The sequence below is a fragment of the Emydura macquarii genome, unplaced genomic scaffold (assembly GCF_026122565.2).
Source record: "Emydura macquarii macquarii isolate MOO-44397 ecotype Brisbane River unplaced genomic scaffold, CSIRO-AGI_Emac_v2 contig_2433, whole genome shotgun sequence".
Taxonomy (NCBI): Eukaryota; Metazoa; Chordata; order Testudines; family Chelidae; genus Emydura; species Emydura macquarii.
The window spans coordinates 8,098-26,131 of NW_027132570.1; the positions used below are offsets into that span (position 1 = coordinate 8,098).

At 53.6% G+C, this 18,034-nt stretch overlaps 1 pseudogene; it reads right to left on the minus strand.

Moving 5' to 3' along the window:
* Nucleotides 1-508: 508 nt before the first annotated feature.
* LOC137162614 (zinc finger protein RFP-like) lies at nt 509-10,047 on the minus strand (annotated as a pseudogene).
* Nucleotides 10,048-18,034: the final 7,987 nt, after the last annotated feature.

Genomic DNA, 18,034 nt, shown 5'->3' on the forward strand with positions numbered 1-18,034 from the left:
CCCCTCCCCCAGCTCTCCCCACTCTCCCATTGTGCTGGGACCAGTTCCCCACCAGGCTGAGGCTGCAGCGCAAAGCGGCCCGTACAGCATGGCCCCAGTGCTCCCACCCCTGCCCCCGCACTGTCCCCTGGGGCTGTTTCACTCCCCGCCATGGGCAGAAACTCAGGGGCTCTTCCTCCATGGGCCTCTCTCCTCTCCCCTCTCATTACATCCCCCCAGAGTCTTCCTCAGTTCAGCTGGGCCCTCCCCATCCCCACCTTCAGCCTCCACCTCTGACATTTTCCCCACCCAACACACACACACCCTGCCCTGCCCCCATAACCTAGCAGCTGGCTCCTCCTAACCTCCTTCTGCACCCCTCTCCCCTCCCCCATCTGACAGGCCTGGTGCTGGGAACTGAGGGGCGAGTGGGGGGCAAGAGGGTGACGCCCTTTAGCCCCTCACCTGGGCACAGGCCTGGGGGCTGCTCAGCGCTGCGAGGGGACAGTCTCTGTCGCAGGTGTCGTTGTCAGGGACAGAGATTCCCTCCGGCCTGGGCTGGGACCGGGCAGATGATCAGGGGAGCCACGTTTTCACCCCCAGCACGGACACCAGGATAGAAATAAGGGCGAAGCGTCCCGGAGAAGGTGCCAGTGACAGTGCAGAGCCGGGACCTGTCAGTCACATTGTAAAATGAGACCTCGCCTGCCTCATAGTCCAGGAAAATCCCCACCCGGCTGGGCCTGACGCTCACGGGGAAAGGGGTTGTGGGGGAGATGCAGGCCTCGTACTTCCCTTCTCTCAGCAACAGGACCAAGTATCCATTCCCAGGTGAGAATGTGACCGGCCCCTTCCTGCTCACAGATTCCCTACAAACCCCCAGAGCCCAGTCAGGCTTGTCTCCCACCTCCACCTCCCAGTAACGCCTCCCGCCCGGGAACCCCTCAGCACCCAGCACAGAGGCACTAGTATCAAATCTCTCAGGATTGTCGGGCAGATCCTGGCGTGTGTCTCCATGTCTCACACGTTTCCCATCCTCAGACAGGACGAGCCAGGGACTTGCCGTGTCTGGATCCAGAGTCACGTCCACTGGGGAGAGAGTCACAGAGTCAGGGCCGGGGCAGGGGCTGGTCACGGGGATCAAAGGGAAATTAACCTGCGTCCCCGTTAATGGCTGGGGGGGGGAGGGGTCGTTGCCTGTTAAGGGGAGTCAGGGCCCCTCTGCCCATGGAGCAAAGTTGAGGGGAAGGAGAACAGGAGTGGGGGAGGGGTGGGGTGGGAAGGTGTCAGCGGGGGCAGGGCAGGGGAGGGCAGCCCAGGGACGGGGGAGGGGACAAGCTGATGCTGGGAGAGGATGAGGAGGGGCAGAGGGGAGGGGCAGGCACAAGGGCAAAGGGGACAAGGAAAGGAGCAGGCACCAGCATGACAGGGGGGGTGGAGGGAGGAACAGGTCCCAGGGCACAGGAAAGCAAGGGAAGGGGGGCACCAGGAGGCAGAGGGGTGTGAGGCAATGGGGGGGCTCCAAGGGGCAACAATGAGGAGAGGGTGGGCTCTAGGGGGCTGAGGAAAATGAAGAGGAGGGTCAGATGCCAGAGGTGGGGGGAGAGGAGTGGGGCAGCAGTCAGGGGCACAGAGTGAGGCTTGAACCCCGGGGACAGCGGGGGTGTCTAGGGCAGGGGTGATCACTGAGGGCAGAGCGAGGGGAGAGGCAGGTGCAAGGGGGCAGAGTGGGGTGATGGGAGGGGTGGGTGTCAGGGAGGCTAAGGGGGAAGAGGAGCTGAGGGCACGAAGCTGTTCAACAGGGAGGCAGAGGGGCAGTGAAAGGGGGGCTGGCCCCAGAGGACTAGAGGGAGTGGGGGAAGGGGCAGCCCCCAGTGTCAGAGGGGTCACGAGGAGTGGGGGGCACCAGGTGGGCCAAGGATGGGGCGGGGGAAGGTGCCGGTGACAAGGGGACATGGGGTGAGGGGTGGGGCAGGCACCAGAGGGGCATGGGGGAGTGAGGGGTGTGGTGGGCACTAACAGGGAGATGGGAGGAGGGACGGGGCAGACCCCAGGGGGCAACAGTGGAGTGAGGGAAGGGGCAGACATCAAGGGGCAGAGGGGGAGGAGGGTAGAGGTGGGTGCCAGGGTTACAGGGGAGGCACAGATGGGGTGAGGGGAGAGATAGGAGCCATAGGGGGAAAAGGAAGATGTGGCTGACAGGGTGTGTGGGGGTGAAGTGATGGGGGCTCCAGGGTGCAGAGGGTGGTTGGGGGAGGGGGGGCAGGATGGCCAGGGGGGGCAGCAGAGTCCAAGTAAACCCCAGCAGGGGACTTTTGTCTCAGATGTTTTGCTCTGTGTCGAATAATTTCAGGAGTGCTGAGGAGGGGAAACTGAGGCAGGGAGCTTGCAGGCCAAGGGGGTGCCCCCCCTTCCCATGACAATTCTGTGAAACTGGCACCATGTAACAGAGCTGCTGCCCCTCCCCCCACAGACAGAGTCTGGCTCTCCCCAGTCTGGCTGTGCGGGCCCCTCACCGCGGTGTCTGACCCCAGCGGAGCCGGCGCCAGAGTGAGAACCTGGAGTGAGCACTGAGCACAGGGTGTTTGTGCCTCCTGCCCAGCTCCCGCCCCCCCCCCCCCCCGCCCTCCGTCCCAGCTCCCTGCCTGCTCCTGCTGCCCCACAGCCTCCGGCTCCACCTGAGCCTGCCCCCCAACCTCAGGCTGCCCCTGCCCTGCCCTGCGCCTGGGGGTACGGAGCCCCCTGCTGGCTGGATGCTGAACTGTGGGTGACCCAGGGCCCAGCACGGAGCCAGCCGGGTCTCTACAAAACCCTCTGCCCGACCCAGCCAGACAGGCCCAGGGTGTTGCTGCTCCCACACTCAGACCCTCACTCCCCCTCCCCAGAGTTTGCTGCTTCCCCTGCTGGGCCTTGTCTGCTCTCAGACCAGGAGCCGTATGGGGCCGGCAGCCCCTTGTTCTGTCTCTGCAGCGGCTGGCTCACTGGCACTTTGCTGCCCAGCTCAGGCTGGTCTCTGCCCTCTGGGTGCAGCACAGGGCGTGTGTCTCTGGGCAGGTCCCTGCCCACTCGCCCGGGCCACTTGCCCCAGACACATATAATCCAGGTGCCAAGGGAAGAAGCTGCCCCAGCAGCGCCGCACTGGTCCCAGTACGTGCTGGGCCAGAGAGCACAGCAGCAGAGGCAGCGGCAGATAGGTGGCGGGGGCCTCATCCATCAGAGCAGCAGCGTCCCCACCTGCAGGGAGGGGTCAGCGCTGGGCAACAGGCCGGGCTGGGTCAGGGGCTGGGAGCTCTGGCAGCGAGCACGGCACCAGCACCAACGGCCCTGCTGGACACCCTGGGCCTGGCCAGCCTGGGGCAGCCAGCGAGTCTCTCAGGGCCTGGGACTCTGCCCGGGAGGGGTGACAGGGGGAGGGGACAGGATGCTCCCCAGGGTCAGTGATTCCCTAGGATGAGGCACCAGGAAGACGAGCTCAGGATCCCAACAGGTTCATGGGCCGGGGTCAGAACTGGCCGGAGCCCAGCCGTGCCGGGGCCAGTGGGAGGGGAGCCGGGATGTGCTGACTCTGGCCGGTCACAGGGAGGGAGCCCAGGTTTCGGGCACTACGGGGCGCTGGTCCCAGGAGCAGCTGCAGGGAGTGAATCTCTGCCAGGGGAGGGGCTGGAGTCACTGATACAGGTTTGGCCTTGGTTACCTGCAAATCCTCGGGTTCTTCTGAGTCCTGGAACAAAGCAGCAGAGAGAGAGAGGTGAGAATTCACACCGCAGGGGCACCTGGAGCAGGGTCCGGGGCAGGGGGAGGGAGGCAGACCCTAGACCAAACAGCCTTGACTGTGCAGCAGCCACTCTAGCCAGGTACATGGGCCTGTTCCCACCGCACCCAGCTCTGCACCGTCTCACAACAGCCCAGGGCTGGACAGGTTCTGACTCTGTTTTGTCTTTTCTGGCCCATGTTCTTGTCCCACGTTCACCTGCTGGGTTTCTCTCCTGTGCAGATCACTGCACACCCGCCCAGCCCAGGGGCTGCTCCATACAGGGGAACAGGCTCCCAGCAGCTGCTGTGTCCTGCTGTAAGGACTGAGGCCTTGTTTTTTGGCTAAGCAATAACAGCCATAGCAGGAGAGACAGCAGCCATAAGCTAAGCAGCATGCAGTCACATCTTCACCCTCCTGACATTACATCCAGACAATGGAGTATCGGGCTGTTAAGAAGGTGCTACTGTCCTAATAGTACCGACCACCACCAGATAAAGAAACAGATCTTAAGATGCTTAAAGAAAACGTTGTTTGATAGCATCTGTCTGGCAAGGAATCACTTATCAACAGTTGTGGTTGTAAACTCTACACTTCTTATTGTTTTGTCTGTATGGGACACACTTCTCTATTGTGTATTGAATGATTTCTGTTTGTTCTTTGATTTTTTCTGGCTGTTGCATAACTAAGAGAACTAAGTGTGGTCACTTAAGGTGGTCGGGTATGATTGCTTAAAGAATTATTTTGCAATATGTTAAGATTGGTCAAAGATTTATTTTGTAATATGATTGGTTAAGGTGTAGCTAAGCAGGACTCATGTTTCACTATAAAAACTGGGGTCCAAGAGGCAGAGCAGCTAGAAGAAGAAAAGGGGAACAAGAAAAATAAGAAGGAAAGACCTGAAGGAAGAAGAAGAATCCACCTCCAAGACACCGCCCAAGATCAGACCTGCTAGAATCCTCTGCACGACCCTGACATGCAGCAACCAGAATCCAGATGAGACTGACCTTGCCTGGCTAACAGGGAAAGTCCGCCTGCCTGATGAGGATTGGTGAGCACAGCCCTGTATGCTTAGCATGTGTACTATGTTTGGTAATTATTAATAAATAGAGAATAGGGATATTACTGTGTAAGGCTCCTTCACAGGTAAAAGATCCTGCAAACCCGCAGAGAATTATGCCCGGAGCCCTATGGATTGGGAAAGGGTGACCCTGAGCCCTAGAGTGTGAATTGAGTAAAGGTAGGTGCCTTTCCCTGGAGCCCTACGGACTGGGAAAGGGTGGGGTGCCCTAGTGTGTGGGTAACACTGCCCTAGAACAGCTACTCAGGATTCTCACCTCTCTCTGCAGCCAGCCCCTCTGCAAGGAAAGAGAAAAAGAAAAATCAGTAATAAGTCCCAGTCCCTGTATCACCAGTGCTAACAATCATTCCATCACAGCTTCCAGATGATACGATGTCAGTGAGAGAAGAGGCACTAAGGGCTTGCCCACACTTAAATCGCTTAGTGGCACTGCTACAGATGTCCCACTGTAGCACTTCAGTGTAAACGCTCCCTATGCCGAGAGGGGTTCTCCCATCGGTGCAGTTACCCCACATCCCTGAGAGGCAGGGACACAGGTCGGCTTAACTACACCACTTAGGGGTGTGCATTTTTCATGCCTCTGACAGACAGTTCTGCCGATCTGATTTTCTGGTGCTGACCAGGCCTAAGGCCCAAGAAGCAGCTTTTCACTGGGATTTAGGCACCTAAAGATGCAGACAGACACCTCGGGAGATTTGTCCAAGTGCTGAAGCAGCTCAGACACTTCACTCCTATTGAAATCAATGGGAGGTAGGTGCTTAACCTGCTCTGGGGTGTTTGAAAATCCCACCACACCCCTAAATACCTCTGAAAATCTGCCCTAAGGTGCTCACAACACTAGGGCCAGATGCTCAGCTGGTGTAAATCAGCAAAGCTCCACTGACACCAGGGAGCTGACAACCTGGCCTGAGTCTGTCTGTGGTAACGTGTCTCACGCTGACCAGCTACCAACGTTCCCAAGAAATATCCCGCTTGTCCCTCTGCCCACGTAGGGCACATTGGAGGGAGACTCTCTCGTTTCCCAGCAGGAGGGCGCTGCCGCAGGGATAGTTGCAGCGGGGAAGGCACTTTCACGCCAAGCTCCTGTTCTCAGCCATCCATGTCTTTATGGGAAATCTGCCTTTCTGCTCAGAACAGCTTCCCTGGAGCTCAGAAATCCACCAACCCCCTGCTCCCCTCCTCCAAACAGAGACAATCACAGCCCAGCAGCGTGGCTGTCAGGAGCCAGGACACGGGCAGCCAAGCACAGCGATCAGAGCAGGCGTCAGGTGCTGAGAAATGGAACCAAGGGCCAGAACCAGAACCAGAGCCAGAAGCCGAATGCCCGAGCAGAGGGTCAAACCAGAGCCAGAGCCAGGAATGGGAGCTGAGAGTTAGAACTAGGTTATCTGGGTCAAGGAAGGCAGGAGCAGGGCTGGGTCCAAGGCAGAAGCAAGGCTGGGACAGGGCTGGGACAAGGCAAAGAAGCAAGACCAAGGGAGGGTCTAACCCAGCAGCAGGTCAGGGAATTACATTTGTACCAAGGCAGCCTCCAGGAGTTTCCCCATGGCCTTAAACAGCTTGCCTGGGCCAAGGGTGGGGAGCCCTGCCAGCCAGGGCCTCTGGGCAGGACCCAGGACATCCAGGGGTGCTTGGCCCCACAAGCTCACAGCCCATCAATGGCTGCCCCACCAGCAGTGCTGGCTGCGGCTGTGGATGCAGCAATTGCCCACGGACCCACAGACCAGATTCTCGCCCTGTGGATCCTCGTGGCAGCTCCATGTTCAACCTCAGCTGGCTGAACTGCAGATCTAGAGCAGTGAGCAGCAAATCGGAGCCGGAGAGAAACACCCAGAAATTCTGAACAGCAGCAGCTGCAGGAGAGTCAGCCCCTGAGCTCAGCTGGCCAGGCCAGAGCGGCAGTGACTGCGAATGATCTGCCCCGCTCGGTATGAACACTCAGGGACTGACAACAACCCAACCAACGGGGGCCTCCCTCCTGCAGTCTCAGCTCCGCAGCTTCCCCGTGGGAGTCCCCCACCTGTCCCTGCCCGGACACTATAAGAGAGAAACCCTCGGAGCGTCCCTTACCCAGGAATCCCCTCACAGCCCCTGGAGATTGTTCTCTTGAGGGAAATCCCGGATTCTCTTTTCCAGCTCAGGGGATTTGGGCACCGGATGTGGAGACGTCGCCTCCTCTCCCCTGCAGAGACACGAGTGTGTTTATTCCTCTCCCTCCTCAGCCCTAAGTCCCCCCCCCAAAGCCAGAAAGGGGAGCGGGTGGGAGCTGGGGCCACAGGCAGAGCTAACAGGGCCGTGACCTCTGCTGCCCAGGGAATTTAGTGCCTGCACAATCTGCCGGGGCCCAGCCTGGGGACTGGCAGCCTCTCTCCGTCCAGAGAGAAAACACAGCCTGGGCAGCGCCAGCCCCAGCTCCCCTCACACCCGGCCCGGCCCATGTTCCCCACCAGGACCTGGAGGGGCCACTCCCAGGGCTGAGAGAGGGGCCCATTCTCCAGGCCCAGCCGCTCCTCAGCATCTCCTCTCAGCCTCCAAGGGGCCTGGTCGCTCCCCACGGGGTGGGGGTTCTGGGACATGCAAACGGCCCCTCTGAGACATGAACTGGGACACTCGGCTCTTTCCCCACAGGCCCCTGGACCTCCTCACATGGGACAGGCTTTGGGTCATGACAGAGCTGGGGCCAGGTCCCAGCTGGGCCCTCGGGGTGACAGGCCCCAGCCCCAGTAATGATCCCCTGAGCCAGCCCGGCCCCAGGGAGGGTTCTCCAGCCCAGAGCTGTGGGGCGATCCCCTCCCCAGGATGGGTCACAGAGCCACAGCTCCAGCCGCCCCAGGGCAATGGGGAGGGAGGGGGACTGGATCCAGAGAATGAGACCGTCCCACGGTCGGGGATCTGGGGGCTGGGTCTGTAGCCGGGTCTCTGAGCCTCTTCCCAGCATGATGGGGCGTGAGGGGCAGATGAGCCTGGACGTACCTGCTCACGGCGCTTCTGACACCCTAGAGGGGAACGAGAGACAGAGCAGAGAGTCAGTGCCCACGGCCCAGCCCAGCCACTGCCCCAGACGGGTCACTCTGCTCCCACAGCCCCAGCCCCACAGGCTGCTCCCCAGTGGGGTGGAGGCACTAAAGGGCTGTGCTAGTGCGAGCAGAGCCCCTTTCCCACCAGCTGCTCTGCAGGGACGGCCGGGCCCCTGAGCTGAGCCCTGGGGCTGGAACAGCCTTTCACCAGCCTCCCTCTCCTTCCCTCCCTGATGGCCCAAACTCCTGTCTCTGTATAGCCCTGGGACCCCTGCCCCTGTAAACACCCCAGGCCGCGCTCTCTGCACTGAGTTACCCTGTGAGCCCCAAGTGACTCAGGGGCCGTCCCCTCCCTGCGCTGGGCTCTGGGCGCGTCTGACACGGTCTCACCTGCAGCAGTTCAGGCGCCGGCTGCTGACACTTCCCCTCCAGCTCCGTGATCAGGGCGCTGAGCCGGGAAATCTCCTCGCACAGCTGGGTGCTGTTTTCCTCCCTCCTCCTCCCGATCTCCTCGTCCAGCTCCCCCAGCCGGGCCAGCAGGAGGCGCTCTTGTTCAGCCAGGAACTGGCGCAGCTGCTCAACCTCGGACACCACCAGCTGCCTCTCCACTTCCGTCTGCCTCTGGGGGGCACAGAGGGCAGGGCAGGGCAGGGCGGGGACACGGGGAGAGCGGGGCATCATGGGAAATGGCACAAAGCCTTGTCCAGGCTGCACAGAGCGTTTCATGTCACTTCTCTGCCAGTAGAACTGTGTCTACACCAGGGCTCTGGCCAGGAGTAAAAAATGTCACCAAAAATCATCCCCCCAAACCCCATCACGGTACCAGCAACAGATTTCAGTGTAGACCAGGCCTTGGCAAACGCTGCTGCCCAAACACCCGATGGCATCACTGGAAATGTCTGACACTCAAACCCTGGGAGCAGCAAATGTCTCCCCAGCTTCCCCCTGACCCCCTGCGACACCTGTGCACATTCAGCAGTTCTAGTCTCCTCTCACCCCCAGTGCTACAGAGGCAGAGCCAGAGGCTGCTCCCAGCTACCCTGTGTGACCCCCTGACTTCAGCGGGAATTAACACCAGGGTCACAGAGCATCTGACCCTAACCCCACTGACTTCAGTGGGTCACTCCTGATTTACACCCAGTACCTGAGAGCAGAGTCTGCCCCGCGCTGTTTAAATGCCCTAAACTCCCTCACTGCATCGACCCTGGAAATCCTTCACCCTCCTGAATTACAGACACCAAACAGGGCAGAGACTCCCCCTGCTGCTGTCGCTGGCGCCCCTGGGCAAACCTGCTGGGCGGGGCAGGGCACCTACCAGGAGCCTCTCGCTCTCCTTGTCCCAGTCGGATTTCAGGCCCTGCAGCTCTTCTCTCTCCTCCCTCACACGCTGCAGGCGGCTCAGGATTTGCTCCTGCGAACACAGACAAGGGCTCTGGGGGCTGGTTCGGGTCCTTGCTTTGTGCCCTGTGATCGTCACTGAGCAGAGGCTGGGGAACCACGTCCCCTTCTCCAACCCACTGAAAAGTGACTGACCCCAGCTCCAAGGGAACTCCCCGGGCAGAGCTGCTGGGCCCGGCCCGGCTCCTCCCCAGCACCATCAGCCCCAGGAACGTTCTTTGGTCCCGGGATCGGGCACTTCCCAGGTTCCAATCCGGGGCTGCTCAGACCCAGGCCAGGGGCTCTGTGAGTGCAGAGGCTGGGCCTGTAACTCCCAGCCATGGCGATAACTGCGCCCTACCCTGTACTCCTGGGCAGCCTCCTCGATGGGAACCACGGTGTGAGCGCGGTGAGCCCGGGACTCTCACACACCACGCAGATGGGGGTTTGATCCTCCTGACAGAAGAGTTTCAGAGCCTCCTGGTGTCTCTCACACACTCTGCCCCCCTCGGGCTCCGGCACCGCCTGCAGCCTCAGGCGTTTCACTAACTGCACCACGTTGCCCAGCTGCCTGTTGGGCCGCAGGTGTCTCTGCTGGGCGGGTTCTCGGCACTGGGGGCAGGGGAAGTTTGGCTCCGACTCCCCCCAGCACTGGCTGATGCAGGCTCGGCAGAAGTTGTGCCCACACTCGATAGTCACCGGCTCTGTGAAATACTCCAGGCAGACGGAGCAAGTCACTTCGTCCTGGAAGCTCCCGGCCAGCTCCCCGGCAGCAGCCATGGCTCCTCCGCCCGGGCCGGGAACAGCCGCTGCGGGTTAGTTTCACTTTCCCTTCCCTGAGCTCAGAGAAGCCGGTTTGGCTGGCGCTGGCTGGGGCGTTTCCCTTCCTGCTGTTCCCAGCGGGCCCCGGGCTGAGCTGCAGCGAGTCACCGCCAGTGTCACAGCCCCGGGGCAGGGGAGACAGAGCCAGGGCCAGGGCAGTTGTTGGGTCTGGCTTTGGTTTTTCATATTATATTTTATTACATTTTTAAATAGCTACAAACACACACAGAACAAACAGACATAACCAATGGCACCTAAACTTCTCATAACACATTAACAGCTCACAATGTATCAGCCATTTGCTAGCTAATCATAGATACATTTGAAAGATATCTATAATATGATGGGTAAAATATAAATCAATTATTTGTATTACACAATTTAGAAAAAACAAAAATTTGTTTAAAAAAATCCAACTAGTTAAAGAAAAATTAAGTTAAAATAACAAATGGAGGGAAAGTTCAGAGGAAGAAGATAGAGACGGGGCAGGAAGGAAGTGGGTGTAGAGCAGGAGGAGGCAAGGGGGGCCCCATATATTGAATAAGATCATTGAGATACTGCCAGGAAAACATCCCATAGCTCTGAGAATTGTTCTGGGGTGTTTCTGGGATGGTTTTCAATTCTTTCCATGGTCACCAAGCGTACAATGTCTGTGCTCCAGTCTGCCACCGTTGGTCACTTTTTGGATTTCCTTTTGTAGTACTTGTCTTTTAACAATTATTAGTTCTCTGCATAACTAAAGTGTTTCAGGTTTATTCAGCTTCCAATTAACATCCATTAGGTTTTAAATTATCTGTTTGTCTTATTACACAATTTTATTTGGTAGGGAAAAAATTAATTCTGCAGTTCAGTTCTGCGGGTATAGGAGCAGGCCCAGAGTCTATGAGTTAAGTTAGCACCTGCTCAGTCACAGCCCTGACATTTGTCTGATTTAGCACCATCAGTTTTGAACAATTGGCGAGGGGTCCCATGCATTCTCCGTAGGATTGTCAGCTGGATTAATCTTAAACAGAGATCCAAGGAGCAGTTCAGAACAGTGGCTAAAATTTGTTTTCATTGGATAGCAAAGAATCATTGGCCTAGTTCCTCCTCCCCTTTCTTTTCTAAGGAATCTGTGTTTAATTCAAATTTGCTGGCCTGAGTGTTGCCATAGGTCTTGGCAATCTGGGTAATATTTGGAGAAATGAAAATAGTTCAGCTGGGTTGGGGTAGCAAAGTCATTGGCCAAACAGCTGGAGATGGCATGTTTAAGCTGGATATATTGTTAGGCTGATAGAAACACATGGGATTTTTTTCAGGGGACAAGGCAATGTGCCACGTTTATTATGAGAAAGCACAATTGCATTCATAACTAATAATTGATATTTGACACACACACACATACACACACAAATGTTCTGCAGCTAATCGTGTATTATTCCCAGTCCTGACTGTAGCTTGTGATCCCAGCTGGAGTTTGTAGCTGGTGTTTGCAGCTCGTGGTGGCTAACTGGCCAGGGAAGCTGGGCAGGAGGAGCAGGGTCTCTGTCGGGCACGCACTGATGCTCTTTGATGTTGCTAACCAGAATGTTACCCAGAGCTTTTCATTTTCACCATCTTTTTATATGTTTTAAGTTCTAAGGTGAGTCTATGGATCCTGCTGTGTCATGCTGCTTCAGGGTTCTGTGTGACCGTTGATCACCAGTCAGTTACAAATGTGACTTTTATCTTATAATGGCTTTTTGTTTTTTTCTAGGGTGGATTCTTCTTGCTTTTCCAAGGTGTTGTCTGCTTTTTTCAGCCATCAAGGTGGTACTGGCGTTTGTACTCTACCCCATCATCAGGACAGGCTGGGGCTGGAGACTGATTCCATCACTCATACTCATTTACATATTTAAATGAAATTATACATGCCTACATGAATTTTCAGCAAGACTTAGACTAGTTAATACAAAATGGAGTATACATATTCAAAATGGAGTTTGTTACAATCTGGAGCCATGTCAGACGTTGGTTAGAATGTTATGGAACAAATTATTAAACAGAGTTACTTTAGTTACAATAAAACAGCGAGAGTCCTGTGGCACCTTAAAGACTAACAAATTTATTTGGGCATAAGCTTTCGTGGGCAGAAACCTGCTTCGTTGGATGCATGAAGTGGAAACTTCGGTTTGGTAGGTCTATATACACATGCAAGGATGGGTGAGTTACATCACAGTGAGGAGGGCGACTGTTAATGAGGTTAATACAATCAGGGCGGATGAGGCCATTCACAACAGTTGCTGAGAAGGTGTGAATGTCAAAAGAGGGAACATTATTTTTTGAAGTGGGCTAGCCACTCCCAGTCTGTATTCAGACCTCGTCTGATAGTGTCCAGTTTGCATATGAGTTCTGGCTCTGCAGTTTTGTGCTGGAGTTGGTTTTTGAATTTTTTTTATTGAAGTATGGCAAATTTCAAGTCTGTTACTGAGTGTGCAGGGAGACTGAAGTGCTCTCCTACTGGTTTTTTAATGTTACCTTTCCTGATGTGTGATTTGTGTCCATTTATTCTTTTGCGTAGTGACAGTCTGGTTTGGCCAATGTACATGGCGGAGGGGCATTGCTGGCACATGGTGGCGTATATCACATTAGTCGATGTGCAGGTGAACGAGCTCCTGATGGTGTGGCTGATGTGGTTAGGACCTGGGATGGTGTCACTTGAGTAGATATGCAGGCAGAGTTGGCAATGGGGTTAGTGTTTCTGTTGCATGGTGTGCAGTTGCTGGTGAATATTAGCTTCAGGTTGGGGGCTGTCTGGAAGCGAGGACTGGCCTGCCTCCCAGGGTTTGTGAGAGTGATTTAGTGAAAATGTTAAGGAACGACTACTTTAAAGGAACAGTACTTCTATTGTTGGCAATAAGGAAATGAGTTACTTAAAAGACAATTTCTATGAAGACAATTTTTATAACAATTTCTATCAGTGACAGTGAGAGGACAAGTGACAAACAACAAAAGGACAAGCAGCAAGTGATTTAAAGACGTGTGGCTTAAAGGCAGCTTTACCCGTGATAACTATTTTTATACCGAAGGGCGGCTTTCATAGTGAGTGAACCAGAGCCACTCTATTAAGCGGCTCTCCTAATGAGTACCCTGCATTGGTTTATGAATGAGCATGCTTTTATGAATGAGTGTGATTGTATAAATGAACATGGTTTTATTCACGTGTGTTAATTTAAGAAAAAATTCATTTAAAACAATTAATAAATTCTTTTGATGTTATGAATGTACCCCTACATTATCCCCTTTTTGACCCTTCAAACCCGGAGGTATTGAATAGGTCACATTTTATGTAGTTGTTTAAGGGCAACGTATGAGAGACAATTGGAGCCTGTGGTTTTAACTTAAGGTACTTTTTTTTTTTTTTTTTTAATCCGGCAGCAAATACCACATATCCAAATAAACATTATGCCAAGTAGGCCAAAGAAAATAATAGGCTGTAACATAATATTTCAAGCGGATGTCCAAGAGGGTGCCCATTTCTTAACAATTATACCCATGGTGTATTATCATTTGTTTTGCCTGTGCAGACAGTTTTAATATTTTTAATCTCTGATGTAGAAAAGCCAAACTGCATGTTTGAGCCTGGGTTTGGGGAGCTTTGGTTCGTTGGCTAATTTGTTTATTTTCCTTTGAACAAATTTGTATAAATTAATAATTAGCTTCTAAAGAAGAATTAAAATGTACAACATTGCTTGTATTCCTCACATTAATTTTTTTATTCTTGTGGATTGGTTACACTGGGTGTCTGACTCATGGTGACGTTGCACGTATACATTGTTGTACAGGAGGTTTTGAAACTTGCTTTCCTTCCCAAACAATTTTTTTAATTCAGTAACACAGACACAACTTTGTTCATGCTAGTACACCTTGGCGGTGCTATTCGTCATTTCATCCCAATCGCAAATTGCCAGACCTTTGTTTTGTAAAGAACAGGGCTCTTCTAATACTGGCAAAGAGGGACATACCCGCTGTTGTGGTGTCCATAGATCACCGCCTGTGTTCCAGATGACTTTCCCTTTGTTACTTAAGGATGTTCCCACCAAACGTTGAGCCCAAACGTGTTTTTCCTGGAGAACTGGGAAAACTAGAAAGGGCCATAGGGTACGCTTACACTTATGTTGTTGAGCTTGCATTGCTGGGATAGTAATACGACCTGGTAGGGAGGATGTACAAACATAAGATTCCAGAGGTTTATACCATTTGGGGACATAAGGAAGAAAAAGGTTCTCTTTGTGATTTGTTAATAGGGGATTAGAACCGTTATATCTTTGGCTCGAAGACAATCCAGTTCTCTTTCAGTTAAAACAAGAGCTAATAGCTGCTGCTCTGAGCACCATCGGGCTGAGGCTGTTTTATTTGCAATTTCTTGCATGGTGGCGTATTGAGCCAAGAACGCTTGGTTCACGTGTTTTCACATGTGCCATTGTCAATCCATTGTGTCTACCCCAGTCTGTACTAACTCAGCAGTCTGGTGCTCCTGACCCTGCACAATTCTGTGATGTAAAGATATTACCGCACTAGCCATATTTTTCAGTGTGTGTGTAGATTCACTGAATTTAGGATTCCCGTGTCTGCTCCCAGACCCCCCACTATGGTTTCAGTTATATCCCCCCGCTGGCAGGAGGGGGAATGTTCCCGCTGTAGAGAGCTGAACTGAGCATTAAACTAAGGAGTTATATCAGGTGTACTCTTGGGCTGGGTTAACATTAAGTTATTCTTAGTCCAGTTAACTGTGATATGCAGGGTTATTGTAGACCATGAAATTTCAGCTAGGCTGGGCCTACTTATAAAATTAAGCTACCAAATATTAATAAGATGCATATTGCAGAGTATGTGAAATGGGGGCTGGAGTCCCTTTTGAAAAGGGGTGATTGTTTCTCATTGCAACACACCCCTGCTGTGTTTGTATTCTCAAAGTATGTCTGGTATTTCATTAAGATGACTGTTTATTAATTGCCTCTCTTGTCTGGACCATCTTCCCCAATGAACTTATCCTCTCGGAGTAACTCATCTATGCAATAAACAGACGTGTTAAATGCAGGGTGTGCTAGACCTCCATGGCTCCAGATCTCTCAAAATATCAAAAGCCCATGGCTGGATGCCACCCCAGGTATTGCTCAATTTAATCACAACAACCCCAATACCCCTTTGTTTGAAGGGTGGAACACTGAAACTAAACAAGACACCTAGGTGGCTAGAGCTTTTCACTAAGTAAAGCACATGGGTCTGTCCCTCTTGTATTGTTTTCTGGAATTCCTGTGTTTACTCATGCAAATTACCAAAATGCTTTGAAAAACATTGGATTTAAGAATATAAAAGAGAAGCAATGGAAATAAGCAAGCAGTCAAGCTTCAAGAGAAGAAGAATCACTCTTGACAAGAAGCTGACAAGACCTGCCATCTTGCCCAGCTGTCTTCTGAGACCACGGATCCAGGCTCTCGGGGGAAGCTGCTAAGAAACCATCACCGCCTCTTGCCTGCACTGGTGAGGATAATTGCTTTTGCAGCTAAAATATACTGGACTGTTGGTTCGGGTGCTCATTTGATATGTTTATAAGTATAGTAATTGAAGCCTTTCTGTCATTATCGAACGAGAGTCGTGTCAATTCCTGAGCACACTAACAGCAGATCCCAGTCTGTGAGTTAAAACCTATCAACTGATCATTTTTCAGCGCTCCTAGAACAGACGTTCGGGATGCACAATGTGCTGCTGTAAATATCTGCAAAATTCACCTCAGTCTTTAGACATGACAACACAGCCCATGTTTCATGATTGCATCCCCACATGCTCTAAAGAGCCGTCACTTCTCATGCCCTGCTGGCTGGACAGAAATGTCACCATTGCTCAGCAGAGGGCAGCGTATATACACTCCACAGACTGCAACCATTTAAGCTCAGCCTGTGATCTTCCTCCTCCTACTCCACTGAATTTGATGTAATGACTTGTGGTGTAAGGGGCTGCTCAGGTGAGTGGGGGTTTTGCAAGCTGGACTTTCTGACCTCGCTTCTCATGCTGATTTGGCCTCAGGCACACAAAACGTTCAGTGACAGGAATGAAAAGACAGGCCTTTATCCACAGAACCGAGTGCCAGGGTTGCAGCGTAATCCACGCCGAATGCAGAAGGATGCTCTGCGCAAGGCTGGCTGATACGTGTAACACGCTCTGAGGGGCAGAGCAGTTCCAGAGTGACCTGTGCTGCCTGCCCACACGTGGCCCATTGGGATTCACTCATGTTACCGATCTGCAGCCTGCGCTTGTGTGTGGAATGAACAGCTGTCTGCCCGGGGGCTGCAGCCGTGACAGAGCACGCAGCCCCTAGGGAGCACGGGTTCTGTCCCTCTGCTGTGTTGCTGCAGGCGGGATTCACACACACGGGCCAAATGCACGTTCATGCCAGCGCTGGAAGTGGGTGGCAAGGGCAGACCCACCGCCATTGCTAACACGCAGGACTTGTGACCCTCTGCGGCCACACCCAGCCCCATGGAAACACACAAATGAGCTGCTTTACCTAATCCCACCCAGCATGTGCACAGCAAGGCCATAATTAGGGGTTGTCCAGGCCAGCCCATTTCAGAACAGCAGAGCCTGCACCAGGGGCTGTGCTTGGGTGGCAGGAGGGCAGAGAACAAGCACTGCATGCTGGAGGGACTGGAGTGACTCCTTTTAAGGGTGCCGAGGAGTTTCTCTTGGCGTGCCACTTTTTCAGAGTTCTGTTAAGTGCACATGCATCAGCAGATCACTTTCTTGACCAAGAGATTCCTGCACTGCAGCCTCTCCCCCACAAACTTCTTTTAAAAATGTCTAATTCCGAAACCCCTGTTTGTCCACAGACTGGGAAAGAAAGAGGGGGAGGATCCACACAATCTTATACCCCTACGTGGCCCCTGTGCACAGCTGGCTGCTCCAGCCCACAACGCACTGTTACAAAGATATTAGCAATTGAATCTGGGTCTGTGGCCTGAGGTGCTGATCCAGACTCTCCATATACAGTCACAGCTAAAATGTGACCTGCTTTTAAAAACTGCTGGTTCATTTGTGAGTTCATTAGGGTCCCACCCTCCTCCCTGGCCTGTGGGATAATTAAACCAGTGCAAATGCTTCTGGGGACATGCTTACTTCAGTTTAAGGCAGTTTTTTTGGGGGGTTTAGTGCAAGTGAATTAGGAACAGGTTTAAGCTAAGTTGAATGAAGGGCTCCCACGCAGGGGTTTAAGTGAACCAGTGCAAGTTTATGTGTAGAAACCCAACAACACGTGCAGTTTGCCCTACATCTTAGCACCCTCAGCTGTGGACTCTCCCCTGCCCCGACAGATTCCTGCTCCCCTCGTGCTATAGCAGACACAGACTTGCCTGAATGCTGCTCCCGTCCACGGCCCCAGCTAGAGAGCAGGGACTGGCTGTGTAACTGACAGCGACTCTGGAGTCTGTAGGCCTTGGGGCCCATCTCATCACCCTGTAGAGACCATTGGGCCTTAGCAGGGGGCCAGAGACTCCCCTGAGCTCCAGGGACAGGTGCCTGTGAACTGAGAGCCTGGAGCCAGGTTCTGGGCTGCTTGTGCTTCTCCTTCCCGGTGAAAGAGCCGACAATGCACAGTGAGAGCTTAACCCTGGTCAGTGCTTGTGGGAAAGTCAGGGAGGGCCGGATTTATCGGTGAGATTTAGGGCCTAGATTCACAGAGGCACAAAGGGATTGGCTGATCTATGCTGGTTCCTTGTCTCCTGGCTTCCTCGCCACCCCACTCCCAACGCAAGGCATGCACGGACGAGGGAACAGGCTGAGGCTTTGCAGGCCACCGTGGGGAGTGGAGAGAGGAGATGCTGGGAACACAAACCAAATCAGGGTCCTCCTCTTTCCCTTCTCCCATCCAATAGTGTGATTGAATTAAGCTCAGTACAAGGCTCTCGAACCAATTTAACAGAATCTGCACAGGGATGACTCAGCGCTGGTCTACGCCACAAAATTATTTCAGTGTAACAATACACACCCCCG